The sequence below is a fragment of the Melitaea cinxia genome, chromosome 20 (genome assembly GCF_905220565.1).
Source record: "Melitaea cinxia chromosome 20, ilMelCinx1.1, whole genome shotgun sequence".
NCBI lineage: Eukaryota > Metazoa > Arthropoda > Insecta > Lepidoptera > Nymphalidae > Melitaea > Melitaea cinxia.
The window spans coordinates 1,934,212-1,953,726 of NC_059413.1; the positions used below are offsets into that span (position 1 = coordinate 1,934,212).

At 34.5% G+C, this 19,515-nt stretch overlaps 1 protein-coding gene across 1 annotated transcript in view; it reads left to right on the forward strand.

The window, feature by feature from the left end:
* The first annotated feature begins 4,320 nt into the window (after positions 1–4,320).
* LOC123663330 (cuticle protein 16.8-like) overlaps positions 4,321–19,515 on the forward strand; it is a 30,948-nt gene continuing 15,753 nt past the window's right edge. The window contains exon 1 of the mRNA XM_045598018.1: positions 4,321–4,434. The gene's annotated coding sequence lies outside the window, so the exon portion shown is untranslated. The remainder of the gene's footprint in view (positions 4,435–19,515) is intronic.

A 19,515-nucleotide genomic window follows, 5' to 3' on the forward strand; every position in this document is an offset into this window, starting at 1 on the left:
GTAAGAGGCGACTAAGGGATAACACAGTTCCACTACTACCTTGGAACTTAAAAAACCGACCGATGACGGGATAACCATACAACTGCTGGCTTTGAAATACACAGGCTGAAGACGGGCAGCAGCGTTTTCGGTGCGACAAAGCCAGCCTTGCGGTCACCAACCCGACTGCCCCGCGTGGTGACTATGGGCAAAACACACGAGTTCACGCCATTTTTGGCGAGAGCTTATAGAGGCCTATGTCCAGCAGTGGACTGTGATCGGCTGAAATGATGATGATGATGATGATGATTCGGAATATAGTATCACCATCTTTATGATCTTCCGGTACTTCGACAAATAACAAATACAGTAAGAACGCTACAATCTAATGAAATTACAATCAATACAATCTTAACCAATTATTAGAAGCATAAATTTTATCGATAAAAGTATTTATTGGGTAACTACTCTACAAAGCAAAAATAATAAAGATAGCGACTGACTAATCGAAAATTAATATTAACTATTCGGGAGATGGTGTCGCCATCTTTGTACTGTTCCGGTATTACAAGAATAAACAATAAGAGTAATATCAATACAAAATCCAATATTTTAGTAATGTTTAGAATTACAAATTTAAATCCTAACAATATTTCAACCCCCAATTCACACCATTATGTCAAAATGGTGTGAAATGGGGGTTGAAAGTTTGTGCGGAAATCCTACATTGTAGATGTTCGAGCCATGAAAATTTGTTTTTTGGGATATTCACAGTTATTAAATACATGTTGATGAAATGGGGATTGAATGTTTGTATGGAAAGACAGTAATTTTTAGAGTATTAGGTTAAATACCTAATACTTTGAAAACTTAACTTTTACTTGATTTTTGTAATGAATTTCGTAATTTTTAAAGTTAAAAATAAGAAACTTTTTAAACGGTTTTATTTAGCTCACCCCGTTTGTTTTATTTTTTATTTATTATTTATTCTTGGGTCAAATTTAGTAATTCAAATTTCACCCTCTTCCTGTCAACCGATTAATCTGAAATTTTGTATACACTTTGGATTTTGGTGACAATACAATTATGTTTATTCATTATCATTATAAATTCAAGATGGCCGCCGCTACAAAATGGCGGATAATTTATGTTTTATTAATCCCATCAATATGGGTATCAAATGAAAGGGCTCAACAAGCAGAATACAATATACTATAAAAAATTGAAATCCAAGATGGCGGCCGCTACAAAATGGCGGATAACGTAGGTTTTATCAATCCCATCAATATGGGTATCAAATGAAAGGGCTCAACAAGCAGAATACAATATACTATAAAAAATTGAAATACAAGATGGCGGCCGCTACAAAATGGCGGATAACGTAGGTTTTATCGATCCCATCAATATGGGTATCAAATGAAAGTGCTCAACCAGTATAATCAATGTACTATATAAAATTAAAATCCAAGATGGCGGCCTCTACAAAATGGCGGATAACTTAGATTTTATCAATCCCATCAACATGGGTATCAAATGAAAGGTCTCAACAAGTAGAATACAATTTACTATGCAAAATTGAAATCTAAGCTGGCCGCCGCTACCAAATGTCTGATAACAATTTTTTATCAATCCCACCAATATGGGTATCAAATAAAAGGGCTTGACAAGAAGAATACAGTGCACTATACAACCTCAATATTTAAGATGGCCCTTGCAATAATGAAGCACTAAATGAATTAAACAGAATGCGAAATAAAAACTAAAAACTAGAAAATAAAAATAGGTAAAAAAACTTTTTAAGTTAAACGGTTTTATGTTAAACATACATTGCAATGTTTAAGATAAATGTACTAAAAACCAAAAAATAATAAAATAGATACAGTCGTGGGAATTATAAACATATGCATAGACTAGACTAAAATAAAACCGTGGGGCACGTCAATTGTCTACAAATTATCGACTTAATGTGCGATAGAAGAATCGTTTAATTCGTCGTTAAAATAGGCAGTTGGCCCGCAGACGGTGAGGAAATTACTTACTATTTTCTTGCTCATGGAAATTCCAATAGTTATACACTCCATGTAAATAAAAGAGATGTTTCAACTAGTTTATCGTTGGACATTCACACTGCTGGCTGGCGAGGAATCGTTTCACTGCTCGTAGTTTGTCTTTAATCGACAAAACATATGATAAAAGTACTACTCGCTCACCACTATGAAACCCTAAAACTCGCTTATAATCGAGCTTGCTAGCTTGTTTCCACATTCTAGCCCTACTTATCACACGTCCATCTTTGTCGGTTGAACAACTGCCTAATTATAGTGTAACATTACAAAACAAACATTTTAATCAACGATTGTAGACAATTGACGTGCCCCACGGTTTTATTTTAGTCTAGTCTATGCATATGTTTATAATTCCCACGACTGTATCTATTTTATTATTTTTTGGTTTTTAGTACATTTATCTTAAACATTGCAATGTATGTTTAACATAAAACCGTTTAACTTAAAAAGTTTTTTTACCTATTTTTATTCGATTACTGATAAAAATGAGTAAAACAATAACAATACAAACACGGTTGCCTGTTCCTATGGTAAGCAACTTATTGCTCATGTTATAAGTAACTAACTGTTTTTGCTATTTTTTTTTTTTGGTAAGCATTTATATAAATAATACATACATAAATAAATAAAAACAAATATCGCACCCAGAATCAGGCGGAAATCTAACCCGCAACCAGCAGAACAGAAAGCAGGGCCACTACAAACTGCGCCAACGGGCTGTTCGAAAGAGTTGGCCATAAATTTTTGCACTTTTAAGTAGAAATAATACCACCAAATCCACATATTGTAGTCATTGATATAATCTAAAGAAATTAGTTTCAGAAGCTTAATATGGAGGTACACATTTGAATAACAACGCCTTCTATTACCCACCATATTGGACAACAAGCTAATCTATCAAATTCAACAATAATATTTGATTCAGTGAAAACCCAAAAATAAATTTTACCAAAGTATCATAAGTGTTTGTTTGCTATTAATGTTTTTAAGGCGATATGTATATCACCTTGTATAGTTAAAAGTTTAAATATAACAATCAGCAAATGTGCGTACTGACATATTTTCAGCAATTCTTAAAGTGAAACTTTTATTATATCGCTCCTAAATTTTTCGCTCATCTATCGCATGTCGCATGTCGCAAGTGTTCCGCGGTGTTTGTATTTTGATCTGTGTATTAATGTAAGTGTTGTTGTTCACTAAAGATCGTGTTTTTTTTATGAATGTATTTATTTACATCATACATGGTGTACTAGTAACGACACACTGTGTTGTATATGTAACCACATGGTTAGTGATTTAGCCACAAAACAGGATTAGGGAACAGCAGAATATTCTGGTGTTGCAAGCGTCAATAGGCTACGGTAATCACTTACCGTGGGACAAACGCTTGTTTGCCGACCTAGATGTACAAAAAAAAAAAAAAACGACAGAGACTGAAGCAGACTTACAATAATAACCTCATCATATTTTCTTAAAAACAAAACCGTTTAATTTTAATAACTTTTGTATCTTGTTTTCCTTATAAATATGTAATGTCGCTTCCCTTATCAAAATCAGGAAAACTGATTCATCTATGATACGACAAATCACATGGATCGCATGGATTGGTACAAATTTTTGGAACACTATTATACAATCAAAATGTGAAAAGCCCCCACTAATCGCACTTGTGCAAGTTATTCAAAGATCGCATCTATGATTTTTTTTTGCGTTTTTCAGTCGAACAGTAAGTAGTAGATCATGCAATTGATGAAAAATGGTTTCTATTATTTCTCTCCTAAGAGTCACTCACTGTACATATAAGTAACTGCGTAGTTTCTTGCCGATTCTTCTCTGCAGAATCTACATTCCAAATCGGTGGTAGCTTCACTTTTACAAAAATAATAATTTATTTTTAAAGTTTTAATTTGTAAAATGACGATTCGAAAGTGCTCTTGGAGCCTATTTGAATAAAGCTATTCTTGATTTTGATTTTGATTTTATAGCTAACGAACGGGAATCGAAAATTCAACGGCCGGTCGGACTGCACGCACCACATCACCAGAACGGTTGACAGTTTTAACAGTAAGTAAATGAAAAATAAAAAAACGAGTGTGCTTTAGACCACACGACTGAAGTAAAACTTCTTTAGCGGTAACATAACGTATATCTCAACTTCCGTTCGCCTAGCCAGATCATAATTTTCGTAACGCTCTCGGCACGCATTCACCAGCTTACTTCCCGAGTCAAGCTTCTTCAAAGACCGTTTCTATAACAAACATGTACATTCGGTAATACACGAGAATCAAGTGTATCCGTAATCATTCGCCATTCAATCGTACCATTCACTCAGACCGGTTTTACTTTGAGGCAGTCTATCGTGTTCCTCCAAACGCGGTACACCAACAACGTGAGTTAACGAACTTTATTTTATTTTTTTTAGTTTCTGTGGCAGCGTCACATTAAACCTAATTGATTTATTCAAGATATGTTATAATTTTCTATATATTTATAATTTTTAATTGACGATTCAAAAGTGCTATCGAAACCTACTTGAATGAAACAATTTTGGTTTTAATTCAATTCATTAACAAGTGATTTTAGAATGTTGTTTGGTAATATGTTGTGAAAATTGCGTTTTTAATATTATATTTTCATTGTTGAGTTTTTGCAATTGCTTGAAAGTAAATAATAAAACTATATATTGTGGATTTAGTAAAATATTTGAGTGTACTCCTTGTAAATATTTATTTTTTGATATTTATTATATTTAAAAGATATTTTTATAATAATTACTAAAATATTAATTTTTTATTATAATAATTTATTAAATATTAATCTTACTACCCGCGTTTAATTAGACTGCTGTCCTTTTGTAAATTGTAGCGTAATATTTCATAGCCTATATTACTATTGCAAAGCGTGTCTCGCTCGCCGTCTCATCTCTATCTAATAATGAAAATATTATTAAAATAGACTGATTTTATTATTATTTATTATTATTTAGTTATTAATATTATAAAGCTGAAAAGTTTATTTTTGATTCGAATGATTCGAATTGAGAAAACTTTTTGTGTTGGATTGGGATGAGCCCATTTACCGAGTAAGGCGGTCTACTTTATTCGTCAAATTAACGCGTGCGAAATCGCGGGCACAGCTAGTATTTATATAAATTAATATAGAAAATCTTGATATTTGTAATATCGATATAATTAGGCGTCGCTTAGAATTAAGTAATACTCTTACATAACATCTAAATACTAGTAACAAGATTTGCTCTAGATATTAGTACATATTTATGGTTCAACATTTCTCGAGTTTATTATTATAACAGTTGTTGTAATTATGATTATATTTGACGATTTAGACTTTTATAAGTGGTAAACATAAAATAACGGTAATAAATATTGGTATATTTATGTTAACTAGTGGTCGCCCAGTGTTCGAAATTCGAACATAATTAAAAATTTAAATTAAAAAAAAATAACATAAATAATGAAAATAAAGAATCTTTTTTTTTTTAATTTTCAATTTGACTACAGACTGACAATCAACAAAAGAGTATAATATGCATGTGTATGTCAAATACATAGTAGTGTGTGTAATATATTTTTTTTTTGATTTAATATATTATTATGTATATTTTTTAAAAAGTATGAGCATTCTGCACTCCTTCTCTATATAAACTATAAGTGTACGAAATTTCATACTCCTCTGTCCACGCAATTTTCGTAAAAAGGGGTACAAAGTTTTTGTTTCGCGTATTAATATATAGATTACATAGATTTGTCAAAACGTCTTTGTAACCTGAGAGACAGATTGAACTTGTGATTCTGGTTTTGTGTTTTCTAATTGGAAAAGTAAGGCAAAAACAGGAGAAAATATAAATAACTTTATTATTTTTTCGGGTTATCCCTTATAATCCGTATTTAATTGATTATCATTTCGACTATCGACGTAGTATTACTTGGCGATATCAATTGAAGTCTCTTTTTTGAGAATATATACAATTGTTTCGTTCAGAGGATTTGAAATTATGCACAGATATGACAGTTTTGATAGCAACCGTTAAAAAAGGCTTACAATATAATTAAAACTGCTTTATAACACGAGTCAGTCAATCAGTCAGTGAGTTCAGCCTATTGCAGTTCACTGCTGGACATATACCTCCAAAATTTGCGTCAGACATCCCGGTTTTCCGCAATCCGCATCCAGAGTCACAGCAAGCTTATTCGTAAGCTGATGAAAGCTGTGATGCTATAAAAACTACATTAAAATGGAAACATCTTATCAGCGTTTTATCAAAATCAAGTAAGCAATTATACTTTAACGTTGTAATCTTAAAATGGTTGTAGATTTGATTATTTAGCTGTGATAGGGTATAAGTTACAGAAGTAAAGTTGAGGTAGTCCATCACTCACGCTGCCCCAGATTTTGAGCAGGATATATCCTACTGTGTCCTATTCTATAAAATTAAAATAAATAATTAATAAATATGTTTATAACATGGATACACGGTTGTATATTTCTATAGTAAGTAACTTAATGCTTATGTTATACGTTACAGCTAAATATTTTTATAGATATATATATGGAAATAAGACAAATGTTAATATATAAATCCAAATATTACACCCTGACTCAGGTGGAAATTGAACCCGCAACCTGCGGAACAGAAAGCTGGGCCACTACAAACTGCGCCAACAGGCTAGACAAGTTATAAACCATTTTCTACCAAAATAAATTATATAAAAGCATTTTGAAAAAACAATTTTGATAATCCAGTTTAAAAACCCAAAAATGTACGCCATTATTAATCATCAGATCAGTTAAGACACTGTACCAGACAATCCGTATATTTATACGGATTGTCTGGTACAGTGTCTGGTTGAGTGAGAGATGACATTTGAGGGAAGGTTATGAGGGAAACCAAACCAAAAGTCGATCTAACACTAAGTTTATTAAGATTATATATTTATACTAGCTGACCCCGCGAACTTTGTTTTGCCATATATGTTATTAACCCCTAACCCCCCCCCCTATAACTTCGGGATATGAAAAATAGATGTTGTTCGATTCTCAGAAACAACCCAATATGCACACGAAATTTCATGAGAATCGGTAAAGCCGTTTCGGAGGAGTTTAACTACTAACACCGCGACACGAGAATTTTATATATTAGATAGGCCGAAGTACAGACGTTATTCGCAACAAACAAATAACAATTTCATTAGAAATCTGCATCACTCAAATAACAATTCCATAATAAATAAGCTTAATTAAGGAGGTTATTAGTTTGCAAGACATATTGCTCAATGTGCGTTAACCCGTACACGGATAATTTTAAAATTGTTGTAAGTAATATAAATTCGTTGCAATATTAATCGACCGTTGAACTGATCTGATGATTGATAATGGCGTACATTTTTGGGTTTTTAAACTGGATTATCAAAATTGTTTTTTCAAAATGCTTTTATATAATTTATTTTGGTAGAAAATGGTTTTCAAAAACCGTAATTCTTATCAAAAATATTTCTAGCCTATAAGATCTATAGTGTTACAAATTATTCGATTTTAGATTTAAAAAGCGAGTTTGTAACAAAAGTATTGAACAAATTCCAAACCAATAACCGGAATTTAGATCATTTGACCTTTCCTCGATCAAATTCAATATAAATATTTTTAATAACATTCGCTGTAGACATTGGAATATAGAAAAATCTGAATTGATGAATAAATGAGTTAATATTTTAGAAAATATTTGAATCATAATTCGTTACAATATTTAGTAATGAAAATACTCAAGGATTCTCAAGATACCTCATGCAAATTAATAATAGTTCTTGTATGTATCGTGATGCTCCTGGTGCTTCGACGTTCCTAACTTTTCCACATTTTCCACACACTTTTTATCTGCAATAGTAGATTATAAATATATACTGCATTACGTATATTATTTCTTTAAGTCAAAAAAATTCGTTCATAGAAGAATTTCTATTTATAATTATAAAATAATGACAATAAAAATATTAAAAAAAAATTAAATTCAAATTAAAGAACATAATAAGATTCTAAAAATAAAGTTCTACATTCAAAATTTTCAGTTCCATTTATTCATATTCCAAAATATGTAATCTAGAACATTCCATAGTTACAACGGTTTTAGTACAAGTTTCTCATTTGGATACAGATCTCGTATTCGTGATGGAACGACGCTTCGTCTGACGTAATAATAGCCTGATCTGTTTTTGAGATGGTATTCGTTGTGCAAGGACGCTGTGGTCGCTCGAAAATAATGCCACGATGTCTTTATTACCGTCTATGTAGGTCTACAACGCATGAATTTGTTTGGATTTGTCTCAGATGTTATGGAACTATTTGGAAGAATTATTAGAACAATTTTAAAGGATTATAAGACTAAGACTTAATTGGAAGATACAATAATTGAAAATAAGCTTTATTAAAATAAAATTAATCGTAAAAATATTTTTTTTCTTCATTACAGCCTGTACAGTCCACTGCTGGACATAGGCCTCCACAAGTTTACGCCAAAAATAACGTGAACTTGTGTGTTTTGCCCATAGTCACCACGCTGGGCAGGCGGGTTGGTGACCGCAGGGCTGGCTTTGTCACACCCAAGACGGTGCTGCCCGTCTTCAGCCTGTGTATTTCAAAGCAAACAGTTGGATGGCTATCCCGCCACCGGTCGGCTTTTTAAGTTCCAAGGTGGAAGCGGAACTGTGATATCCCTTAGTCGCCTCTTACGACACCCACGGGAAGAGAGGGGGTGGCTATATTCTTTAGTACCGTAGCCACACAGTACAAAAATATTTTTTTAATAAACCTTAAATTACATTAAATCGTTAAACAGTTAAAGTTTGACATTTTGAAATTTATCGATCGTATTATTTATATATCTGATTTGTAAAAAGACAGTAATGAACATTCATAGTGCTCAAGATCTAGGTACTTAGAATACTAATAATCGTAGGGCACAGTAAAAAATATCCTGCATCTGGATATGTTGAATCTGGAGCAGCCCCACTAGGGACCTAGATCTTACAGGAGATGAAGGTAAACACTTCTTTCAAGCAGTGTTGTATTTGCGTGATAAGTAAGGTGGCCAGAGCTCCTGGGGAGTGTCACAGGTAGGGTCGGGAACACGCTTGATATGCTGCTCGTGTCGGAGGCGTCTATAAGCTACGGTAAACTGCACCTTTAGAATTCACAAATTTGAATAGAAATATTCCATAAATTATTTAGAATTTAATGGTGAACAACAAAAATAGATCACAATTTTTTTTATATGACTCGTAATCTATAGACGTTTGCAACACCAGAAGCATCGGCAGCGCGTTTCCGACCCTACCCCCGATCCTAAGCAGAAGTTTTGGTCATTTTACCACAGGAACACAACACTACTTGTAAGAAGAATTATTTAGACGTGATCTTCTGTAAGGTTGATATACTCCTCCAAACGGGGTGCAACAGATTTTGAGCAGGATGTGGATTCTGTACCGTAATACGTCTGATACCGTAATACGTCAGATAGGTTCAACGGCAATTGATAATCCTGAAATGAAATTTTGACATTTTTTTGTCTGTCTGACCATTGAATTTCTCTATCTGAGATACTGATATTCCATTTACAAAGATTGGAATAATAAGTGTTTGCAGGGAAACGAAGAAAAACCGACTTCAATTATATCGACAAGTAATACAACGTAGGTAGACGAAAAAATAGTGAAGTAAATACGCGTTATCAATTACTCCAAAAGTTGTAATCGGATCTCGTCAACATGATCGGCTTTCGATTAAATTAAAAATCATTAAAATCAGTACACCCAGTAAAAAGTTATGCGAATTTTCGAGAGTTTCCCTCTATTTCTCTGAGATCCCATCATCTGATCTTAATTTCCTTATCATGGTACCAAACTAGGGATATCTCCTTTCCAACAAAAAAAGAATTATCAAAATCGGTTCCTAAACGACGGAGTTATCCCCGAACATACATTTTAAAAAATACGGTCGAATTGAGTAACCTCCTCTTTTTTTGAAGTCGGTTAAAAATCATAATTTAATCCGCACAAAATTTTATGATCGAGCGTTTACTGTGAATTTTATGTGAATAAAAACATTAACGGTTTTATTTTAAAATATTGGATTTATATATTTGTATCTCGAGCTTAGATTATATGACATTATGCATATAAATACCCACTTAGAGTTCCATCATACACGTTTAACTTAAGGCTATTCCATAACAGAGGGTTTTCCATAACACGAATAACTAATGTATTTTATATGTAGTAATTTTTAAATTATTATTATTATTATACTTATTTTTATTAATTTCTTGTATTGTCAGTCGATTTGTTACCGATTTTTTTGAAGTCTAGATTTTTTATATTCTTTGACCGTCTATACTCTTATTTACTCTATCGCGAAATAAAAGTTTTTATTTTACACTAGCGACCCGCCCGGCTTCGCAAGGGTACAATGCTGATACTACATATACTACAAAATGTCTTCATTTATAGTGTGAAGCTAGCTTATAGCATGGTTTAAATTATTATAATAACAACAACATTCAAATATGTGTCGTTAAATTACACGTTCTTAAAGAAAGCGTTAAAGAAATAAAGGTTCACTGCTCGTTCCCCGTAGGCGATAGCGTGATAGTATGTAGCCTATATGTTGACCCGACTTCTTAATAATATTCGTGCCAAATATGAAGTAAATCCATGCAGTACTTTTAGAGTTTATCCTGGACATACATACAGACAAACAGACAAACAGACACAAACTCTAAAAACTATATTTTTGGCTTCGGTATCGATTGTAGATCCCCAAGTATTCTTTTAAAAAAATATTCAATGTACAGTTTTGACTTTTCTACCATTTCGTTATATGTATATAGATATTGTGTCTTTAAAAACTATATGCAACAGTACTGTTACATCCGCCAGCTTATTATCGCCTTCAAATATGGATGCAATAAGTATTAGTTCAAGGTGCACTAAAGTTCAAGAGAATCATAGTATAAAATCCCACGTTAATATAATCGATTTACAATTGTCGATTTTAATGCAACTAACATTTAAATTTATTTATGAAACAATTAAAAACTTTACGCTTATTATTTTAGCGTTTTTCATTTAATAGAATAACAGGTTTCTGACTCATTATTATAATAACTTATTTATATTTGTTAGTATCTAGTTGCGCTATGATGTTAAATTGATTAATTTACTTATCAAAATCTATGAGCAAAACACATGAGTTCACGCCATTTTTGGCGCGAACTTGTGGAGGCCTATGTCCAGCTGTGGACTGCGATAGGCTGATGTGATGATTGCTCTGGACCTCCAATTCAATTTCAATCGGATAATTTCCGATGCCACGGAAATGTTGGAATTAAAATTAAACTATGTTTTGCTCTGGATCTGTGTTTTTACGGCAGCAAAGAAAAATAGCCACCCCGTCTCTTCCCGTGGGTGTCGTAAGAGGCGACTAAGGGATAACACAGTTCCACTGCCACCTTGGAACTTAAAAAGCCGATCGATGGCGGGATAACCATCCCACTGCTGGCTTTGAAATACATAGACCGAAAACGGACAGCAGTGTCTTAGGTGCGACAAAGCTAGCTCTGCGGTCACCAACCCGCCTGCCCAGCGTGGAGACTATAGGCAAAACACATGAGTTCACGCAATTTTTGGCGCAAACTTGTGGAGGCCTATGTCCAGCAGTGGACTGCGATAGGCTGATGTGATGATTGCTCTGGACCTCCAACTATCTATGTAACAAATTTTATTGTAATTAGTTCAACTGTTATTTACTTTCGCATACAAATACAAGGCTTTAACAGTATTGCAAATGATATATAAAAATAGAATTTGCATCAGTTGCAACAGACGGTCTTATCGCTAATACAACGATCTCTTCCAGGCAACCTTTGGGCAGAGGACTAAATAAGGAGTGTGGGATGGTACCCAAAAATGTTATGTGACATACACGTGTACATATTTTACTCACATACATATACACCATATTATACATACATAAATATATACAATTGTTTTTGTATGGTAGATTATCAAACATCCATCTATCCACATAAACTTACCCGGTTATAATACGAGTAGGGTTCAGTTCTAAGAGCACGTTTTTTACATATACAACTAGGTTTAACTGGAAGTTACTATTACACGAATATACTTGTATTATCTCGTTTAAGTATTTAACAGTTGGATAAAACTGCTTTAGTGATATTGTTTAATTTTTGGATTCACATTATATTGATTATCTCTACTATTAGAGTCTCTTTGACATTAATTGTTATTGTTCATTCTATGAGTCATATCGTATTGTTTTATAGCCTATAAACTTCCTAAACAATTACTTATAAAAAGATATACACGTAAAACATGATAAATACACGTAAGTTCGATTTCAATGACACCGTGTGCAGCTCGTTCTGAATAAATCGAATTTCTAAGATAAAATTAACCTTTAAAATCCGTTTGACATATCTAAACTAAATTATTTAATTAAAATGAAAATTCCTCCTCAATTTTCCCGTTTTTTGTATATATTTTTGAAGTGAAACTTCTTTATCGGCGTTGGAAAAAAATTTACCGTCACATTTTTCGGTTACGCGTCACATTTTTCCGTTACGCGCCATCTTTTTCTTGTCCCTACCACGGTTGATTCGAGTGGAGTTTTTACTCGGTTACTAAATCTTGTGGAATGTAAACAATATATTTCATATTTTAGTTACCATAAGCCATTAATAAAAAATATATATATAATAACGATAACAATGATAGTAATAATTCTATTACAATTAATGAAATGCTGTAATAATCTTAGTAGTAATAAGGTAAAATGAAATAATTGTATTATTTGTATTTATGTTTCTGATCATACAAGCCTTTTGTTAATCTTTACCTTTTTTTACGTGGGAAAAATCCATCATGGATACCCTCCAGCACGGGGGCGCCAGAGGGTTATGTCAGACTCCTACTGACTAAAAACCACCACGTGTGAGCAGTCATCCGCCTGGGTGGGGCGAGATGGGGTCGCGCTAGCATTTGCCACCTAATCTTTACCTAATTTAACTTTAATAAACAATTCCTGTAAAGTTGCATATAGTAGAGCATTTTTCGAAAAATAAGGCCATAAAGAATATATATATATATATATATATATATATATATATATATATATATATATATATATATATAGTTATATGTGTGTGTGTATCTGTATTTAAGTAATCTATAAAGGAATAGTAAAGATAGCGAGTAGAGCTTAATCCTTTAGAAAGACTATCGTGATATTTAAAAACAATGTATAATTATATAATAATTAATGAATACAGTAAAACTCTAAAATCAAACTACAATCTGTATCGGTACCATAAATGCTGGTATAATTGTATACCTATATCATACATAAACAGCTAAAAGCGGTGTTAAATTTTGCTCTTAACATCAATGAGCGTCAACGTCAGTTGGTTCACGTGATTTCACAACCCATATTTTTCATACTGCTCTGTGCTGTGTGGCTACGGCACTAAAAAATTTAGCCACCCCCTCTCTTCCCGTGGGTGTCGTAAGAGGCGACTAAGGGATAACACAGTTCCGCTACCACCTTGGAACTTAAGAAGCCGACCGATGGCGGGATAACCATCCAACTGCTGGCTTTGAAATACACAGGCCGAAGACGGGCAGCAGCGTCTTCGGTGCGACAAAGCCAGTACTGCGGTCACCAACCCGCCTGCCCAGCGTGGTGACTATGGGCAAAACACATGAGTTCACGTTATTTGTGGCGTAAACTTGTGGAGGCCTATGTCCAGCAGTGGACTGTATAGGCTGTAATGATGATGATGATGCTCTGTGGCTCCGGCAGTAAAGAATATAGCCACACCCTCTCTTACCGTGGCTGATAAGAGGTGACTAAGAAATAACACAGTTCCACTACCACCTTGGATCTTAAAAAGCCGATCGATAGCGGGATAACCATCCAACTGACGGGCAGCAGCGTCTACGGTTCGACAAAGCCAACCCTGCGGTCACCAGTCTGCCTGCCCAGCGTGGTGACTATAAGCAACACCCATGAGTTCACCCCATTTTTGGTGCGAACTTGAGGAGGCCTTTGTCCAGCAGTGGACTGCGATAGGCTGCTGAAGTGATGGGTGATTTTTCATACTACAGATCTTGTAACTTTTCTTAAGGAGTTTCATCTCATTCAGTTAACGAATTGGTTATACAACTTATATGCATTCCATATGCAATCAATCTCATTTTATTCATTCGTCGTTCGTCGTTTGCGAAGCGCAGTCGTATCGTCTTGCTTATTCGTTGCCGTGTTATACACAGAAAACTGAAGAAAAAAAATAGTGATGAGACTCCGCACTATCGACATTTGTCGATAAACTGCGTCTCTTGCTATGGACAAGTTCATTATAAGATCGTCGTCAACTAGTTGCCTAAATTCAAAGAGGCCGGCTGACGAAGAAGCTACCGATTGGCGTATTCCTAAGCGATATGCCACTGTTAACAGTCATGATAAATTTGATAAAAATCGTGACTTACCAACCCACAATCAGTTTCATGGCTTATCGGTGGATAGAGAAGCTGATAGTAGTGATAAATTATTTAAAGTAGCCACCACTACAACTAAGAAGATTGGTCATATTCCACCCATTATACTGGATTTGAAGAGTAATTGGTCTCACGAGAAAATAAAAGACATCGTCAACAAGTATTCTAACCGTTACAATTTGCAATACAGGAATGGAAATAAAGTAGCTGTGATCTGTTATACTACTGAAGCACACCAGGCTATCAAAGAAGGACTTCGGAAGGAAGATATCGCTTTCATTACTTACACACGCAAAGACGAGAAGAGGCCTAAAGCAGTAATCAAAGGTATTCCTCCTTGTTTTGAAAATGACCTACCAGCCGAACTGAATAAGCTCGGGTTTGAAGATTGCAAAGTCACCATCCTTAAATCTCGCAGACAAAATAATACTTCATGTCCACCTTTCTTATTTCAACTGTCTTCAGGAGTAGATATAGTCAGATTTCGTCAAATTAAATATCTTTTTAACTGCGTGGTTACCATTCACAAGTTTAAGCCTAATAACTCAGAAGGTACCCAGTGCTTCCGTTGCCAAAATTTTGGCCACTCAGCGAGAAACTGTAACATGCCAGCCAGGTGCGTTAAATGTACCGGAACTCACGCCACAGCTGAATGTAGCAAAAAAGATCGTCAAGAATCGGCACGCTGCTGTAATTGTAATGAAAGTCATCCTGCTAATTATAAGAAATGCAGTGCTAGAACAGCTTACTTACAACGCGTTCGTCAAAAGAAGGAAGCTGGAATTAAGTTTGAAGCCCAAAGACATATTGCTAAAAAGGTAGACAATAGCAAGTCTTGGGCGCAAGTAGCAGCTAACCAAATTACTTCCTCCGGAGATACATTAAATAATACCTGTCGTTCATCAAGAGTCAACTCGCAACCTTTGCCCCTGGATAGTCTCACGTCGCCATCTGAAGATCCCACTATCATAGAGATGTACCAAATTTTATTAAAAATCCGTAGTTTAAAGTCAGAATATGTAGCATGCTCATCACCTATTGAAAAGGTCATGCTCGTGCTCAATCACCTTAGTCAATATGTCTAAAAGAAATGAACTACGTATCCTCTCCTGGAACGCCGATGGTGTGCGTGGTAAGATCTCTGAATTACTTGATTTTTCTCAACATGACGTATCTGTCGATATAATATTATTATGTGAGACTCGTCTCACTCAATCGATACCATTAGCCACGCCGGGATTTACTTGTTACAGACAAGATAAATTACCGAATGGTCGTGGTCAAGGTGTCGCTATTCTAGTCCGAAATAATTTAGAACACTCTATTGTCGTTATGCCCGCAACTGTTAACATTGAAGCTATCGCTATTAACATAAAACTATCAGGAGTGGAACATACCATAGTATCAGTTTACCAGTCGCCTAACTTGCCTTTGCTCCAACATGATCTGGACTTGCTGCTGAATATTGGCTCGCGAGTTGTATTAGCTGGCGATTTCAATGCCAACCATGGACATTGAAATAGTAGCTATACTAACACGCGTGGACGTGTACTCTTTCGCAGTATGTTCCAAAAAGACTTTATAATTCATGCACCTAATTTACCAACCCAAATTAACTACTCTTCTAGTCTTAGATCAACTACACCTGATCTTGTTTTAGCTCAAAATGTGTACAACATTAGTGACGTTGAAACCTTGGTTGCTCTTTCTTCCAACCACTACCCTATATTCTTTAGTGTTAGGGGTACAAAGGATTGGAAGAAACATATACAGACATTTCGCTATAGAAATGCTGATTGGACTACTTTTCACTCTATTCTTGACGATAATATCAACCTTACTGCTCTCTCTTTTAAATCTCAAGAAGAGATTGATATAGCTGTTGAAAATCTACATTCTATTATAATCAAGGCAAGAAATTTATCTGTTCCAACAAAAAAGATACAGGAAGGTGTTTTCAAATTACCTAGTCGTATTAAGAGGTTAATAAGGTTCAAAAATTCTCTTCGTCGTTTGGATAATCTCTTATCACAAGGACCCCTCAAAAAATCTGTTCGCCGTAGTATTCACAGCATACAAAATATTGTTCGATCCTTCATTAAACAACATTCAGATAAGGTATGGAACGACAAACTTTCAAAGGTAGACAACCCTAGTACCGATATTTGGCGTCTGTCGAATTCTCTTAAGCGGAGTGGCACTGTTGTCCTGCCTCCTCTCACCCGACCGGATAGTACAATTACTTCAACGACTGCTGATCAGTGCGATACACTTGCACGGGCATTTCTCGACAACCTATGCCTTACTTTGAATTGGGATACATCTGATACTGATGAAGAAGTCCAAAAGTCTTTATCAGTACTCAGTAAACACCGTATCAACGATATTAGCAAACCTGTTAGGCCATTGGAAATAAAGAAAATCTTAAAAACTTTTAAAAATCGTAAATCACCAGGTAGTGATGGTATACATAATATATTGCTTAAAAATCTCTCTCAAAAGTTGATCGTGTTTTTTAACTAGAATATTTAACGGCTGCCTTTTTCTGGGTTATTTCCCTAAGATGTGGAAATCGGCTAAAGTGATCCCTATAAAGAAATCAGGAAAAGACCATAAACTACCGACAAGTTACCGTCCCATTAGTTTGCTACCATCTCTTGGTAAGCTATTTGAGAAAATAATTTACAACAGACTCTTAGGAGAATCCAATAACTTAATTATAAATGAACAATTTGGCTTCCGTGCCGCTTATTCTACTGTACAGCAACTTGCCAGAGTTTCCGAGCACATATCCCATCATCTTAACTTGGGGCAGTCAACGGGTATGTTTCTCCTCGATATTGAAAAAGCTTTCGACAGCGTTTGGCATGAGGGATTGTTACATAAATTAATAAACTTAAATATTTCCTTAAATTTAGTAAAAATTATTGAGTCGTACCTAAGAGATCGTTCATTCTTTGTCTGTATTGGTAATTGCGCTTCTTCTCCTCACATTATTCCGGCCGGAGTTCCTCAAGGATCTATCCTAGGACCTTTCATGTTTCTCCTTTACCTAAACGATATACCTATTCAACCTAAAACCAGTCTGGCGTGCTTTGCCGACGATACAGCTTCATACACATCTTCAAATGATATTGATTTAATTATTGGGCGTTTGCAATTATCCATTGATCGACTTCATAGCTATTTCTCCAAATGGAGGCTAAAGTTAAACGAGGCGAAAACCGAAGCCATTTTATTTACTCGGCAACGAAAGGTTCCTAAAAGGACACTGTCAATTGCAGGGCATAATATACCATGGAGTAGTTCGGTTCGTTATCTAGGGATTACTATGGACAGTAAACTTAATTGGTCAAAACATATTTCAACTTTACGTATTAAAGGAGCTCAGGCAGTTAAGTGCTTAAGCCCGATTTTCAATAGAAATAGTATTCTTTCTCCACTAACCAAACTTAGAATTTACAGCACCCTAATTAGGCCTTGCTTAACCTATGCTTGTCCCGTTTGGAGTAGTACATGTATAAGTAACCACCAAATACTTCAAGTCATTCAAAATAAATGTTTAAAAATTTCATTTAATACCCCTTACAAAACAAATCTAATAAAATTACATTCGAAAATCAATTTTCCGTTACTCCTAAACTTCATTCTCAAAATTACTCACAAATTTTACAATAAAATTCAGAATCATAAGAATCCATTAATTTCAAATATATGTAAAACAAAAATATCAGATTTGCCTTATATCGACAAATACGGCACGTATCGTTTGCCTCATCACTACCTATTGTTTCCGCCATCCAATAGCAGTAGTTGCTATGAGCACGCGCATGACCAATTGAGTGAGCCTCAAACGCCGTATCGACATCCCCGCAAGTGTCTGTACAGTAAGAGGGAGCGGGCGGCGAGGTAGCTCGCATAGCGTAAATCATACTGGTCGATAAGTTCGCTTAATATTATGCAGTTGCCTGTTTGATATTTTCTTTTAATTTTAAATCTACCTTCTTGTCAAAAGTGATACTACTATTAATAGATCACAGTAAAACATAATTATGTGCATTTATCTTGTCATATTTAGTATTTTATGTTGTTATGAGTAATAGTAAACATTTTGTAAACTTTGATAGGTGATTGTTAGCCTCATAAAGTGTATGTAACAGTGATTTAAATGTTTGACTTTTATTGTTATACATTTATTGTACTATTGTTTCGTTATATGAATAAATAAAAAAAAAAAAAAAAAAAAAAAAATCTCATTTTATTCCAAATACCAAGACACAAGATACTAGACTAGAGGTCGATAAAAATATGTCAAAATATCAATGTCGATATTCGATACATTGCCGTTTCGATTACAAGGTCGATAATTTTGATCTGTTATTACAAGCTCAAATAGTGATGTGAAAATTTGTTGTGAGCCCGGAGCCGTGACGTTGGGTAACTAGTGAGGCAACGCAGTCGTGACGCAACGTCAGTCACACGTCGATATAATTCGCCGTCATAACGTGGACTTTCATTTGTTTTGTTCCTCTATGTAATGAAGATATATACATACATTGTTTAATTCAGCGAAAAATGATTGTGCATCAATTCCAAACTCAAAATTTCAAGAATAATGACTGACAAAACTTCGGTAAGAATGTTGAGACGAGCGCGCGTGTGCGTGTGTCTGTGTGTGTGTGTTCATGTGTACCACCTGCAGGTTAATAATATTAGCCTGCAGGTACCATACAGTAACATTACTTTGGCTATAATAATGTTTTGAAGAGGAAAAACAAAAATAGGAGGAGACAAGTGTCATACTATTGACATAACGCATAAATCATTCACAGTAGGTGCCAAATCAAACAATTTACCGCCTACTGTATTAATAATACTACATT